Genomic DNA, 16,991 nt, shown 5'->3' with positions numbered 1-16,991 from the left:
CTTTCACATCTTGCATCCATCAGATTGGAGCAAAATACAATATAAGCCATTTTCTTCTTTTTTTAAAAAAAAAAGGAGAAAAAAAGCTCCCTTAGCAGGTCACCTTCAACAGAGAGAGCTGGTTGCTATGGCTGGGGACTAATGAGGTATTGATTTTTATCTTGAGAGCTGGTGACTGACAGAAATTTCCCCTCCAGTAGTCTGTGCAATGAAAATCGTAAGCTGCTGTTACAGCTGTCTTACTTCTTCTGGGAGATGGGGAGGGATGATTTAAAAGAGAATCCATATGTGGCAATACTTTGCCAGCACCTCATAATGCCCGTTTGTTCCATTTTAATTTACAATTATAACCCGCTCAGGTTCAATGCATGTGACATTTTAAAAGAGGTGTGTGTGTAATACAGTCCAACCCTATGAGAGTTTACTTAAAAGTAAGTCCCACTGCATTCGGGATCAGCAGCTACACCAACACAGCTATTTTAGGTCTCTGGCTTCAGGAATTATTGCATTTATTACAGTGGTACCTCGGGTTAAGTACTTAATTCGTTCCAGAGGTCCGTTCTTAACCTGAAGCACTACTTTAGCTAATGGGGCCTCCTGCTGCCGCTGTGCCACTGGAGCACGATTTCTGTTCTCATCCTGCAGCAAAGTTCTTAACCTGAAGCACTATTTCTGGGTTAGCAGAGTCTGCAACCTGAAGCATATGTAACCTTACACATATGTAACCCGAGGTACCACTGTACATTTATATCCCACCTTTTCTCTAAAGGTCATATACTTGGTTCTCATGCCTTTCCACCACATTTTATCCTCTCAACAACCATGTGAGGTAGGCTAGGTTGAGAGAGAGTGAATGGCCCAAGGTCACCCACTGAACTTCACCTTTCAGTAGGTAGTGGTTGAACTAGGCAATAGATACTGCTGCAGTAGACCAGAAGGTCATTTGCTGATATCAAGTACTCCCTGTCCACCATATTATTTTTTACCATCCAGCCGGAGCCAACATTGTACAGGAGCTTCTGAGCAAGTTGGTATGGTCATGCTTATACTTGCGTTCATATTTGATCTAACATCAGTGGAAGTCTCTTTCTCCCCTTCCCCTTCCCCCTCTCCCATTCACCTTCAGTAAATCAAACAGTGTTTCGAAAGAAACAATAGTTAGATCAATGCCTGGATGCAGACCACAATTTCTTAATAAATATATTGGAAAACAATGTGCATACAGATTCGCTCAGTGAAGCTTTGAAGAATTAGCACATGCTGGATGCATTTTGACCAGCACTGTGCAAAACATTTCATCCTTTGTTTTTCTCCTTACCAGGCAGCTGGGCTGAATGGATCTATTCAAATCTGGTCTTCCATGTCTTTTGGTCCAGCACTAGGGGATCCTGTCCCCAGAGCACATCCCTACTTCAGCTCTGCTTTTCTGCTTCTTCAGATGCTTTTGCCTGGCTGGGATTTGTCTTTGCACAGTGAAAATGTCTCTTGCTTGCCTGAATAGAGGATGGAGAGAGGGCTAGGGATGCAGGAGAAAATCAATTTTATTTGCATTTAAAGGTGAACCCACCTAACTTCCATTTATCATCATCACCAGCATCATCATCATCATCATCATCATCATATTTACAGCCTGCCTTTTTCCCCTGACAGGACAATCTATTAAAAACATACAGATAATTACAATAAAATCAGAATGGCACCAGTCAGTTCCCGAAAGCCTATTGGAATAAGAAGGAATTCTAAGGACAATAAGGAAGAGCCACTCACTTCTCTAGGGAGGGAATTCCGAAGTCTGGGAGCAGCCACTGAGATGGCCCAAAACAATATGAGAAACCAAACACAAGCATCCTTAGAAATCTGCACTTCTTCAAACCAGGTAATGTATACAAAAGTGCATATGCTAAGGTGGATAAAAATGCATATGTTCATGAAGTAACATATAAATGTGTCTACAGGGAGAAATCCACAGTAAAGTGCAAATTAATTTTCACAAAGGCTTTTTTGTGGGCAGGGGGCGGTAATACAAGCTGTTGTGGAAATATGGACTACTGAATTTAAGATTGGGATTGTTAGAAACTGAGAGAAACTGAAATGGACAGATTTGTCCATGCCTAGAGGTGTGTGTGTGTGTGTGTGTAAACATCTAACTTTTGCATGGGTGAACTGTAACCTATTACACAAGAGGGCAAGTTACATCTGTTGCCCTGCCCATTTTAGCCTCTGGCCTTACACACCACTGGTTTGTTGCCCCCAGAAGGTTGCTCATGAGAGATTTACAAAGTTGCTCATGAGATAATGGCACCCTTGGGCTGAAAAAGGTTCCCCACTTCTGCATTATCCCGTACAATGAAGGACAGGAGGCCATATTATTTCCAGCATTAAAAGATTATAACAATGAAGAGGCAATATTTCTGCCATGTCTGCCTTGCTTGTGTTTTTCTTACTAAATCACCCTTTAAAGGACCCAGGAGCTTCCTCAATATTCAGCGCTTTGATCATTTTGCATATCACATAACTCCTTTTCCTATGACGGCCGTTCCAGCTCTCATAAACAAGTCCGCACCAAAGCTCCCACTGGTTTCGGTTTGATGAAAGCAGAACTTTCTCTTCCACCTATTCAGGTGTGAAATGATATTTATTTCCGTTTGTTTTTTCCCCTCTTTCAGTTCTACTCCCTGATGATTACATTCCTGCCCTGGCAAGGAAATGCTTTTTAAAAAGTGTCACCTCCTCATTTCTGTGGCTTCATTTATTTCCTGTGCTCCATTACCGTTCACATCATAATCATTTCACTCCCCTTTTCCAAGCAGAAGAAAAAGTCAATTTCTTAAAATATGGGTGTCATTCTACATAAGGAAATGCACTCTGGGTCTGAGTGTCTCTCTGCAGGGGCTGATGCATGATTGGCCAAGCACAACAGCATCATCTGCAGTTACCATGTTGAGCAAAGCGGGTGGGAGGGAGAGAAGGATGCAGCTGAAAGATCACTTTGGCAAAGAGCAGCTGGGATGGATGTATCAGATTCCTCTCCATGCAAGGACCACTTGGGATTCTAGTCTAGAACTGTTATTAGCGTTGCTTTTATTTTAAACACATTTTATTGATTTTTTCCAGACTTAAAACAGAATGACATAATAACAACAGCAAATAAAACACCCTCTCGCCCTCCTCTCCCAGAGTGCAGATTTTGCCCCTAAGTAAGATATAGTCTCTGTCCAGCTCTAAGTTTTCACAAGCATCAATAAAGTAATTAATTGAAAGTGACATTCCACAGCATCCACTATGTTCTTGGTGGGCGAAAGCCATGTTGCATGTTGAGTAAAATCAAACCATGTTGCATAGAAGGTGGTCTCTTCTTTCCTGTACAATGTGTTTACATTGAAAGCATAGCTGTCAACTTTTCCCTTTTCTTGCGAGGAATCCTATTTGGAATAAGGGAATTTCCCTTTAAAAAAGGGAAATGTTGACAGCTATGGTTGAAAGGTGGTCGTCTCCATGAGGATCAAGTTCCAGGTCAAGTTCCAAGTGTCAAAAAGGTGCGTGTCGAGAGATTTTCAGTGTCTGGTCTTCGCAGCTGTTCGCAGATGCATGATTAAATCTTTATTCATTAAGCTGTGAAACTCCGGAGATTGATAGGTGAGTAGTATCACCTTTCGGTCCGTAGGAATACAATTGCTTTGTAACCTGGATAATTACAAAGGTGCTGAATAAACTCTAAAGTGTGGGAATGATGTGACATTTTGACCACCCTATTTAAAGCTTGTGCATTATGCAGTGTTGTAACATATCGCAAAATCATAATATTTAAGGTCCTAAAGTAGTATCATACCACCAAAGCATATTGGGAACTGTAGTTTGTTAAGGGTGCTGAGCACTGTAAGGAGACCAGGGGAAGCTATGACTGTTAGAAGTGGCATGATACTGCTTTACATGTAGAGTGCTGATAGGGCCTGAGAGTTCATCTAGTCAAGCCTCCATTGTTCAGTACAGTGGTACCTCTGGTTACGTACTTAATTCATTCCGGAGGTCCGTGCTTAACCTGAAACTGTTCTTAACCTGAAGCACCACTTTAGCTAATGGGGCCTCCCACTGCCGCCAAACCGCAGGAGCACGATTTCTGTTCTTGTCCTGAAGCAAAGTTCTTAACCCAAGGTACTATTTCTGGGTTAGCGGAGTCTGTACCTTGAAGTGTCTGTAACTTGAAGCATCTGTAACCCAAGGTACAACTGTATAGGAATCTTGAAATTTCGGCATCCCAGACAGATGGCCATTCAGCCTCTGATTAAATACCTCCAGCAAAGAATAGCCCACCACTTTCCACCGTGGAAAGTCTGTTCCACTGTGAAACAGCTCTTGCCATTAGGAAGCTTCCCCTGATGTTTAGCCAAAATCTGCTTCCCTGCAGTTGCCACCAGCTGCTTCTAATCTTGCCCTCCAGCAAAACAGAGAAAAATTTCATTCCACCTGCTGCATGATAGCCCTTCTTATAACTGGAGGCAGCTATCACATTTCCCCTTGATCTTCTCTCACTGCTCTGTTGGCCTCCTCTGGAGGTGCTCCAATCAGGATCATCAACAGCATCCTGAATATTCATAGCATAGTTTAAGAACCTAAATATCTATGGAAGGAGTAATGGCAAGAACTTCATTTCTTCTTATTATTATTTATTTTATTTCTATACCGCCCTATACCCAAAGGTCTCAGGGTGGTTCACATAAAGGATCACATACATAAAATCAAAATACAAACAACAACCCAATAAAAAAACCCTCTAAAAAGAGCCAGCATTTTAAAAAGGGTATAGGATGTAGATCAGGTCAGGCAAAGGCCTGGTTAAAAAGGAACGTTGCCTGGCACCTAGTGGTATATAGTGAAGGCGAACTTCCCTGGGGAGAGCATTCCACAGATGGGGAGCCACTGCAGAGAAGGCCCCGTTCTCATGTTGTCCCCCCCTCCTGACCCTCAAAGAGGAGGCACACGAAGGAGGGCCTCAGAAAATGATCTCAGGGTCTGGGTAGGTTGATATGGGAAGAGGCGGTCCTTGGGGTATTGTGGTCCTGAGCTGTTTAAGGCTTTATAGGTCAAAACCAGCACTTTTAATTGGGCCTGGAAACTAATTTGTAACCAGTGCAGTTGGACCAGGACCAGTGTAATATGCTCAAACCGTCTTGCTCCGGTGAGCAACCTGGCCGCCGAATTCTGCACTAGCTGAAGTTTCCGAACTGTTTTCAGAGGCAGCCCTGCGTATAACACATTGCAGTAATCTAACCTGGAGGTTACCAGAGCATAGACAACAGTAGTTGGGCTATCCCTGTCCAGATAAGGATGTAGTTGGGCTACCAACCAAAGCTGACGGAAGGCACTCCAGGCCACTGAGGCCACCTGAGCCTCAAGTGACAGCAAAGGATCCAGGAGTACCCCCAAACTACAAACCTGCTCCTTCAGGGGCAGCGTAACCCCATAAAGAACAGGCAACCTCCCAGACATCTGGTCTGAGGAACCACCCACTAATCAAGCTTCAGTTTGTTAGCTCTCATCCAAGGTATCGAAAGCTGCTGAGAGGTTGAGAAGAATTAACAGGGACATGTTTCCCTTGTCTCTCTCTCAACAGAGGTCATCGTACAGGGCGACCAAGGCAGTTTCTGTGCCAAAACCAGGCCTAAACCCCAATTGAAATGGATCCAGAAAATCAGCTTCTTCCAAGAGCTCCTGGATCTGGTCTGCAACCACTTGCTCCAGAACCTTGCCCAAGAAAGGGAGTTTAGCAACTGGCCAGTAGTTTGTTAGGTTTTCTGAATCCAGAGAAGGTTTTATAAGGAGTGATTTTACCACTGCCTCCTTCAAACAAGCAGGGACCACCCCCTCTCGTAAAGAGGCACTGATCACCTTCCTGGCCCAGCCAGCTGTTCCCTCCCTGCTGGATTTTATCAGCCAAGAGGGACACAGGTCTAGAGTGCAAGTGGTCGCCCTGAACAGATCCAAGCACCTTGTCCACATCTTCGAGCCTTACCAACTGAAACTCATCCAACACAACAGGACTAGACTGTGCTCTGGACACCCCACAATATTCATCTGCTATAACAGCAGAGTCAAGTTCTTGGTGGATGCAAGCAATTTTATTTATAGATAAAAGCACAAGTTACTGGAGTTAAAACTCTCCAAAAGACATAGCTGCTGTGCCCCATAGTCAATGATTATTCACCTTTTGGGAGGCAAATACCCCTTTGAGAAGCTAATGAAAGCTATTGACCCTCTTCCCAGAAAAAAAATATATTAACACATACACACAAAACTTTTCATACAATTTATTTAATTACATTGGGCCAAAGTGCACCTGTTCCACAGACTCCCTGAAGACCATCCATGGACCCCCTAGGGGAACACAGGTTAAGAACCTCTGCCCTAAACAAAACAGCATGTGAGCTACCACATGCAAGGATTCAGTGTGGAATAGATACTCATGGAGAATAACAGTCTTCCATCCAGCAATGCTGGAAAAATATAGGCAGAAATATCTAGGCAGCAAAATGCAGGAGGCTCACCTGACGCCACCTGACACCATCTTTGTTGTTTTTTTTTTTAAATAATATTTATTAAGATTTCAAAAAAATTACAATAATAAAAAAAGAAAAGAAAAAGAAGGGAGAAATACAAAACACAAAAAGGTAAAAAAAATATTAAAAACAAATCAACCTTTCCATATCTTAACTTTCATTTACTTGTTTCCCTGACCTCCTCGCACCTCCCTTTTTTGTATTCTAGTTCAATTAATTATTTCAGCAAATCCTTTCCATTTTTGCTTTTATTCTAATAGTTTATCTTAATATATTATAACTTTACATTCTCACCTGTTAACAATCCATCTTTAAATACTCCTTTATAACATTTACTGCTAAAACCACATAACTTCATTCCAGCATCCTTCTAACATTCCTTAATTTTACAATATTTCTGTAAATAGTCTTTAAACACCATCTTTGAACTAAAAAACTAATGTCTTGAAATTTCTATTTCCATTATGGAGGAACAAGCAAGACAGCTGACTGGAAGAGACTGTAAATTTAATTCCAACTGACAGAAAGGAAATAGTTGAAGCACTGGCCTGATAGGAAGAAAGATTGACATTAGAGCAGTAGATCTGAAATATTACTAATCATGTTTATGGGGAAAGTGCAGAGTCCTTGCTCATTTGTCATCCCACTTCCTTTGAAAGGCAAGGTAAGCAAGGGTATAATGAGATGGTTGAGCAGGGATTTGGATCTGGGACCCTATGTAGAAATCAAATTCATTTCCCCCTATCAAGACAAGACTGTCTACATTTCTAGTCAAGATTCTGAAGGGTAGATGTTCTTCACTGTTGTTCCCTGCATCTGCCAACCAGCTAGTGAACTGGGCATAACTGGCTAGAGGGCAAAGTCAAAACAGATTTGAATTAGGAGAGTACTTTTGTCCTCAGATGGTATATGCGAGCTTCCCATAGGCACCTGGTTCTTATGTTCTTTTAAGAGGCTAGTCCTGCATTCATGCATGTTGTTGTTGTTGTTGTTGTTGTTGTTGTTGTTGTTGTTGTTTAGTTGTTTAGTCGTGTCCGACTCTTCGTGACCCCATGGACCAGAGCACGCCAGGCACTCCTGTCTTCCACTGCCTCCTGCAGTTTGGTCAAACTCATGTTCATAGCTTCGAGAACACTGTCCAACCATCTCGTCCTCTGTCGTCCCCTTCTCCTTGTGCCCTCCATCTTTCCTAACATCAGGGTCTTTTCCAGGGAGTCTTCTCTTCGCATGAGGTGGCCAAAGTATTGGAGCCTCAGCATCAGGATCTGCCCTTCCAGTGAGCACTCAGGGCTGATTTCCTTCAGAATGGATAGGTTTGATCTTCTTGCAGTCCATAGGACTCTCAAGAGTCTCCTCCAGCACCATAATTCAAAAGCATCAATTCTTCGGCGATCAGCCTTCTTTATCGTCCAGCTCTCACTTCCATAAATCACTAGTGGGAATACCATACACTAGTGGGAATACCATACAATGCAAGACCAATGCTCCATGCTTCTCGAGTGCAGATATTCTACACTGCAGCTCCCATCAGCCCCAGTCAGCACAACCAATGGTCAGAGACGATGGGATCTGTGGACCAAAACATCTGAAGTGCACCAAGTTGAAGAAGGCTGTTGTAGACTTCCACCTGATCCTAAAGCCTGCTCCACAGAGAGCTCTCCGTGGTCCTGACTCTCAGCTGCCTGACCTGCAGGTCATCACAGCAGATTGAAATATCTCCACGGACTCCAGTCTAGAAACAGAAGTCCTTTGGAACAGAGCTTCTCGTAGCACCTATCAGTTAAGAGATGGAATGCAGAGGAGAAGGGAAGCAAGACTCTGTGCTCAGTGATGCAGGTTGGTTCAATGTTCTGCAACATCAGGAAACATATTTGCAATACAGAAGCAAATATTTGCAATCCCATTGGCAATACCTTGAAACCTCTGCCTCACAGCTGAATAGCTGTGGCCCTGGCCTATTTTTCTCCCCTATCCACCCAGCAATGCAACATGAAAGAGCAACAAGTTCTGAGGACAGTAGCCTTGCTCTCTGGTGCGTCTTTCAGCATGACATGCCTGTATTCTGATTTTTGTGCAAGTGAAATTGCTGGGAACAGAGGGAAGCCTGGAGCAGTCTAACCCTGCAAAGCTCATTTGGCAGATATGCAAAACACTTCTCATGAAGGATTTCTACTTCAATGGTTTGCCTTTAAGTTTCCTCACACATTTCATTAGGGATTTCAAGGGGATACTGTCATAATGTTGGAGGATTTCGTCCTTTCTTCATAGGTGCTTACAGCTTCAACAATTCTACCTTGGTAGGATTTGCTGCTGCATTGTATGTTGTTTAAGGAGATTTATTATTCAGCCATTGCTTAGCCATGCAATTATATAGAGAGCGGGAGAAAAGGGTGAATCAATAATGCTAACAAAATTAAATTCCCTTCTAATCCCTGCGTGCCTTATCACCACCATGCCTCCATTGCCAGTACCAGCTTAATCATGGTCACTAAAAGCAAACATTTCACACATTAGTACCCAGCAGCACACCTGGGGTTGCCACCAAGTGCACAATCAATGCCAGACCATAGCTCAGTGGTGGAGCATCTGATCTGAACACACAAGGTCCCAGGTTCATTTCACGGCATCTCTAGGTAGGGCTTGGAATGCCCTAGTCTGAAACTCTGGTGAGTCACTGCCAATCACTGTAGACAATACTAAGCTTGTCTTGCTCAATATAAGGCAACTTCCTATCTTCCTAAAGGAGAGAGAAAGGCAGACAATTTTGGTTCTATGGACCTGCATGATACAAACATTCCCTGGTACCCACATTCCTTCCTGTTTGTCCTTCCCAGAGGAGGCAGAATGCTAGACCAGACTGAACCTCTGGCCTGATGGTGCAGCTGCAGGTTCTCAAGGTCCTCTGAAGCTCCTCAATTTGCAGTCGAACTGTTTTATTTCTGACTGCCCTTTATCTACAGATAAAGCTTCTGGCACTAGCAAGCTGAGCTGCAACTACTCAACACAAAACTTTTTTTTTAATAATATGATCAACTGGACATCATGTGAAGAAGGATTTTCCAAACAGTACAAGATGCCAGTGGAGAAGTTGCATGCTCCACTACCGGGGGCGGAGAGCAGGCGGGGGCATGGCTGGCACCCCTGGTGTGTGTGACGCGGGCCCTAAGGGGGGGTGATGCGCATCGCGGGAGCGTGGTATGCTGCCCGCAGGGGTGTGGCACGTGTTCTGGGGGCATGGTGAGCCGCCTGAGGGGGCGTGGTGCCCGGCGTGCAGGGGGTGCATGGCATGTGTCGGGGGGCGCCGCAATGGCACCTTACCGGAATAGTGGTGCCAGGGGCAGTTCGCTCCCTCCGCACTCCTGTTCCTCCGCCAGTGCAAGATGCTCAACATTTTAGCAAAGCTATTCATTACAAGCTCTTAAACAAAAGTTTTAATCATACTGGAATCTTCAACACTGCCCTCTCGCAAAATGTCAGGGCAGTGTGCAACATCATAAAAACATTTAGAAGCAACACAAATCAATCATTACAATGACTGGCTGCTCAAGGGACAGGCACAGGCCTGTCAGCACAAAAAAAAGTCTTCAAGAGCCAAAAGTGGTAGTCAAAAATGAGAATGCCTGCCAAATCTCTGCTGGGAGAGGCTTTCCAGGCTGGGATATAAGGGCTCAGGTGGTCTTTAATATATGCTGGACCCAAGTTGTTCAGGGCTTTGTATGTCCAACAAGAGCCTAGCAATCAAATAAATAAATCTGTATTAAAAACATTTTTTTATGAATTGCATGCCTTTTTATATGAATTAATACTATAATGCATTTGTGTTTATTTTTTAACATCTGCTGTAAGTCACTTAGATACCTTTGTGTAACAAGTAGTGTAGTAGTAGCAGTAGTAGTCATAATATACCCTTCTGTTATATCCGTGCATATATAGACCAGAGTAACTCTTTCTAATGGGCCAGGCTGCATGAAGCAATTGTTTGCTGCTGGTCCCCAGATACTAGCAAATCATTACGGACATGTATTGTCTTTCGCTTGCCTGTTCTGCTAACCCTGGACACGGGTAAATCATCCCAGATAGTCCTCCTAGGACATGCCTAAATTTACCTGGTCTATTGATCGGTCTTCCTGGATCTCATTATGCCCCTTCGATAGTACATAGCCAAGTTTTCCTGCAAGTATACAGTGAGGTCTGTTGTTGCCCTTAACTGCAAATAGCAAAAGTTGTGCTCGCTGACACCTCTCTGCCACAGAAGCAAATACGGAATTCGATTTTTGATCCCAGGAACTGCTGCTCCTTGCCACTAAGTGAGCTGCAACCTTTAGCCTTTGTAGAACATTGTTTCTTAAATTAGAAACAATGGGGCAGATTTGATTAACTAGCCCCTGTTAACGGAAGGCAGTGCAAGTCCTCCCACTCAGTGGCATAGCGTGGTTTGCCAGTGCCCGGGGCGGGCAAGCTGTTGACAGTACCGGAGCACCCTCTCCCCTGGAGCCAAGCTCTGTCTATTCCAGCATCCTGTTTTCCACAGTGGCCAGCCAGATCCCTAGGGAAGCCCACAAGGACAACATGAGTACAACAACCTTTTCCAGCATCTGATATTCAGAGTGACCTTTCTTTGTATCCTGAAGCTAGTTTTGTACAGCCTTCTTTTCCATGGATTTGTCTAATCCCCTCTAAGAGCTATCTAAGTGGGTGGCCAGTACCACATCTTGTGGAAACAAATTCCATAGCTGTAAATATGTGCTGTGACTCCAAAACCTCCTACTATTCAGCTTCATTTGCTGAGCAGTGAAGATTATGCATTGTCCTACACGTAATATACAAATGTTTCATTGTGATGAAAGTTAGCTATTGTCTGAGTGCCTGGAAGTGGGGAGGGGAGTGTGTAGCACCATATCTGCTAATTCCAAAGATGCCCAGGCCTGTCTCGTGGCAAAGTATTTCCCCACTATCCCCTTTGTCTGAGTGAGAAGGAAATTGCTACGTAAAAATGCTATTCTGGTTTAATTGTTGTTTGCAGGTAGGGTAGGATTCAATCTGCTTGGCACCAGAGTGCTATTATCATGAGGTTGTTTTAATCCTTTGACGAAGGGCATGATTCAGGTTCCCTCAGGTGGGAAAACATTTCCACGGGCACCAAAGATGAAAAGACGCCTAACAACGCCATTATAGAACTGCTTGTTAATTTCCCCTTTATCAGATGGCAACAAATTGAGAGCACTTCTGGAAATATTGCAGATCTGAAAGGAGAAGCCCTACTCAGCAGTCCTAATGACAGGGGTGTAGTCCTGATTATTAGTGAGGATAAGGGAAATGGCTCCAAAGGAAAGAAAATGACTCACAAGAGGGAGAAAAGAAGGTTTGGCCACAACAGCACACTTCCCATGTACCCAGACATTCACACTGCCTACACAGTGTAACCACAGAGATTGTCAGAATCATTAGCACCAAAGAATCTATGGCACAATCAGCTGGGAACTCTTCTTCCTCCATGAAATGAAAAGCAAATGCAGAAAGAGTACAAATGGGTGGGAAGTAGTGAGTCGTGACCAGAGTGAGGCATTGTGGGTGAGGTAACAATGGAGAGCATCTGTACTGCTTTCTCTGAGATGCAGTAATAAAACTGTTTAAAGTTTAGCAGTGGCCCGTGGTGCTCCTTGAAAGCTCTGCAAGGCCAACTCACTGTTTCCCCCCCAATGCCACCTGGATTCCTTCTTTGGAGCTAGGCATAATTGTTGTAGACTGTGAATGCTGGAAAGTACCCCCATGAAGCACTCGGGAGTCAAAACTTGTTCCAAGAAGAGCTTTATTCCAATTGCAGTCTTGGTACATATGGCAGTCTTCTTACAATACCAGCATACAGTACACAGGAGAGATCACATACAGGGGAGAAGACAGCAGGAAGGGAGTCAATCATACCTCTTCTTACTAACGGGCTACAGACTAATTAGCCAACTCCCAACCACTCATGTTGCTGACTCATACTTCATGAGTCAGCATTCCCACCTAATTTGTTGTTGTTGTTATTTAGTCATTTAGTTGTGTCCGACTCTTCGTGACCCCATGGACCAGAGCACGCCAGGCACTCCTGTCTTCTACTGCCTCCCGCAGTTTGGTCAGGCTCATGTTTGTAGCTTCAAGATTAGCTTCCCACCTAATACATAATGTTAACTGCTTGATAACCACAACACTCCAACAGTGGTGGGGTGAGATGTCACAGCAGCAAAAAATAGGGGCATCTTGCATATCCTCCAACATTTCTCCGATGAAAATAGGGACATCCCATTCTACAATGATAATTTTACTATTTATACCCCACACATTTTACTGCGTTGCCCCAGCCACTCTGGGCAGCTTCCAACATATATGAAAACATTGAACATTTAAAAAAAAAAACCTTGCCTATACAGGATTGCCTTCAGACAGGGGTTGGATAACTCCATACCCTCCAACATTCCTCCAATGAAAATAGGGGCATCCTTAAGAAAAAGTAGGACATTCTGGGATCAAATCTCTACATCAGGTACGTCTCTGGAAAATAGGGACATCTGGAGAGTCTGATCTTGTCCAGTTGCCCTGCTGTGAGGAAGGATGATTGCAAGCCATTGTGCTGTAGGATAGCTGTGCCATTAAAGCCGGGGTGGGGATAGAAGCAGCAAGCAGTAGAGACCACTGTGCAGGTGGAAGAGGAGGTGGCAGCAGCTAGGCAGCATTTACTTGTCTGCATCTGGTGGCCCCATATCTTGGGACAGTCCAGGCTGTTCTGCTTGATCTTCTTGTCTCCCTATCACCACCGCTATTCAAAAAACATAAACTTTGCACTACCTTTTAAACCTGCTTGTAGCACAGTTAGGCTTTCTTACACGCTATATACTGTATTTTTCCATGTATTGGACGAGGTTTTTTCACATAAAGATCATGTCAAAAAACTGGGGTCGTCCAATACACGGATAGTGGCATGGGGGGAAGATGCCACTGCGTGCAGGGAGCAATCTGGGGGCACTGGCTAGTGGCGCACAGCTTCTCCCAATGCCGCTGCGCACGGGAAGCACTCCCTGGATCATTTCCTGCACACAGCAGCATGGGGAAAGGTGCCCTCCAGCCAACCAGCTGACTGGCAGGAGTGCAACTTCCCTCAATGCTGCTGCATGAGGGAAACACTCCCTACTTGCACGCAGGAAATTATCTAGGTAGTGTTTCCTGCCCGCAGCTGCGTGGGAGAGGCTCAACAATTTTGGGCCATCTCCCCTCATTTTCTTAAAATTGAGTCCCCCAAAATAGAGGGGGGGCTTATACATGGGGGAGTCTAATACAGTGGTACCTCGGGTTAAGTACTTAATTCGTTCTGGAGGTCCGTTCTTAACCTGAAACTGTTCTTAACCTGAAGCACCACTTTAGCTAATGGGGCCTCCCGCTGCTGCCATGCCGCCGGAGCATGATTTCTGTTCTTATCCTGAAGCAAAGTTCTCAACCTGAAGCACTATTTCTGGGTTAGTGGAGTCTGTAACCTGGAGCGTATGTAACCTGAAGCGTATGTAACCCAAGGTACCACTGTAGATGGAAAAGTACAGTATTTAAAGCACACATGCCCAACAAATCCTGAGAACTATAGTTTACTCTCCACAGTGTAAAATTTCCAGCACCCTTAATAAACTACAGTTTCCATGGATCTTTTCTGGGCAGATGTGCATTCAGTGTATGCATGCAGCCTTAGACAAGTGCATTGATAACAATTGTGCATGACTTCAGCAGATATTAGAGCACTATTAATAGCACGGCAGCTGGTGTTCCTTCTTTGATTATCAGTCTGAGGACCATTAGACTTTAGGAAGCCAGTGAAATTGTATCCAACAATATCTGATATTATTTCTGTATGGATTTAACAGAAAGCCAGCTTGGAGCTATGATAGCTCCTTTCTTCATGTATCTGTATTAAGCTGCAATTAATTCTGCAGATGTGGCTGAATGTACTGGTGAGAGGCAAGGGGAATTATTTCTCTTTTCCAGCACACAAAGCAGAGTTATATTTCTTTATTAATGATGCAAGTATTTTATAGCACAGCAATCTATCACACTATGACCTTTCTTGATGAAACATTGACGTGCCTTCAGAATGGATATGGAAATTGGAAGTTGCCTTATACCAAGTTAGGACCTTATGCCCAGGTAGGTCATTGGTCGATGTAGGTCACCCAGTTTACCAACTACAGTTCCTTTGGGATAGGGATGACTTGGCCAATGCACTTCATGCTGTGGTAACTTCCAGACTGGATTATTGCAATGCACACTACAAAAAACAAAATACTACTTTGTCCTTAAAACAATAATAATAAAGCTGAGTCTAACAATGACTTCTCCTTTACACGGGGCTGCCTTAACATTGACTGGAACCCTAGTGAACCTCATTGTTAACCAGTACATTGGTTAGTATGCAAAACATGTTATTTCAATTGGTTCTAATGGATCCAACCTAGTCTTATGGATCAGACCTACTGGCTGCAATCTAAGACCGTGAACAGCAATCTGTGGGGTCAGACAATCCAGGGGTCAAGGAATCTGATGATCATGGGTTCAAGACAACCAGCAATCTAAGACCGTAGCTATCACTAGAGAAGCACCTTACTAGTTACAGCAGAGTTGTCCTGCCCTAAGCTACTTTGTTGTTGTTTAGTTGTTTAGTCGTATCCAACTCTTCGTGACCCCATGGACCAGAGCACGCCAGGCACTCCCGTCTTCCACTGCCTCCCGCAGTTTGGTCAGACTCATGTTAGTAGCTTTGTGAACACTGTCCAACCATCTCGTCTACTTAGAATCATGGAAATGTAGAGTTGGAAGGTATCATGAGGATCATCTCGTCCAGCCCCCTGCAATGCAGGAATCTTGGCTAAAGCACCCATGACAGATGGCCATCCAACCTCTGCGCTAAAACCTCCGAAGAAGGAGAGTCCACCACCTCTCGAGGGAGTATGTTCCACGTCAAACTGTGAAGGATGGGCTGATCCTGAGATGCAAATGCTGTGAAATCTCTCTCCACTGAAATCTTCCAGCGTAAATAAATTATATTTCAAAGGCACAGCAGAATCTGCCGTGCCTCCTTTTCCCCAGAAGAACACAAACCCTAGTTGAGTGCCAAGTCCCTTTGGAATCTCATGCACCTCAGAGATCGGGGTGGCCAGTAATAGTACATATTAAGAGACATGCACATGAAAATGCATACTATATATGTATTTTTTTAAAAAATCACACTGCATAAATCAGAGGAACTAAATTTAAGACTTGAAAAATGAGAAACACAGAGGAACGGCATTTGACAGTTTCCTCCACCCCAAGGTATATCCATTTCAACAGAACCAGAACGGTGCACAATGATCTGATGCGCATCTCTTTGGAGCTGCCACTCACTGGATGGGGCCTCTTGAAACTCTGTATCTTTGGGGGCCTTCCTTCCCAACAATACCTTCGTGGGATTTGTACACTATAAAATTTTCCCACAGCCTGCCTCTCTCTGTGAACCTCAGATCTCATTCCAGAGGTTTACGACTGCCAGCGCCATAAGTATACGGCTGACGTTTAAATCCCTTTGGATTGCTCCAGTGTGCTAAAACTTTAAAGGAGTTACCTCATTCATTCGCCGGCTCGCTGCAACTTCAGAACTCCAGCGCTAGTCTTTCAAGCCTGCTGTTATAAGGAGGAAAAAATGGGAGCTCAAGTAATGAAAACTTCATCTCCTGAGTGCAATATAGACTGTATGTGTCAGTTCTTTGCAAAAACACATTCTGACGTTCAACTCTAATAAATTAATGTTATTAGTGTACAAAGCACAGTATAGTAAAAAGGAGAGGGGTTTCCCTCCTCCTCTCTCCATAACACTTGATTTATTAGGTGTTTTTCCTGGATGTTAATCCCTTCATTTTGAAATACTACATCATGAGGAAAAATCCTTACATGGTAACTAAGGCCGGTACTGTATTTCTATACAAGTTCAGCTACTTGCTAAGAAAAAATGCAAAGTTTTCAGTGTGCCCATTGCCCAGCTGTAGTTCTTGACTCCATGGATTAAAACTCACATCTTAAAAAGACTGTGCCATGGGACAGAATGTTTTTGTAAATAAAACAAAATAACATTATTATTGTTACTTGGAGAGAATCACATTTCCATTGAAAGATGCTCTAACATTGTTTTTGAGCTCTAGACTAACATCATCATCACTGTCCGTTCCCAGTGCTGCACTGAACTCTCTGGCGTTTACACACAAATGCATACAGCCCAAAATGATAACATGGGACCTGTAGTTTGTTAAGGGTGCTGGGAATTGTAGCTCTGTTAGAAGTAAATGAGAGTTCCCAGGATTCTTTGAGGGAAACCATAGCTGTTTAAACTGCTACAAATGTACTTGGTGTGGATGTGACTGAAGTGAGGGTCACCTTGTTAGG

The sequence above is a fragment of the Podarcis erhardii genome (assembly GCF_964252035.2).
Source record: "Podarcis erhardii genome assembly, chromosome: 6".
NCBI classification, from domain to species: domain Eukaryota; kingdom Metazoa; phylum Chordata; class Lepidosauria; order Squamata; family Lacertidae; genus Podarcis; species Podarcis erhardii.
Note: the sequence above shows the minus strand (reverse complement) of the source record.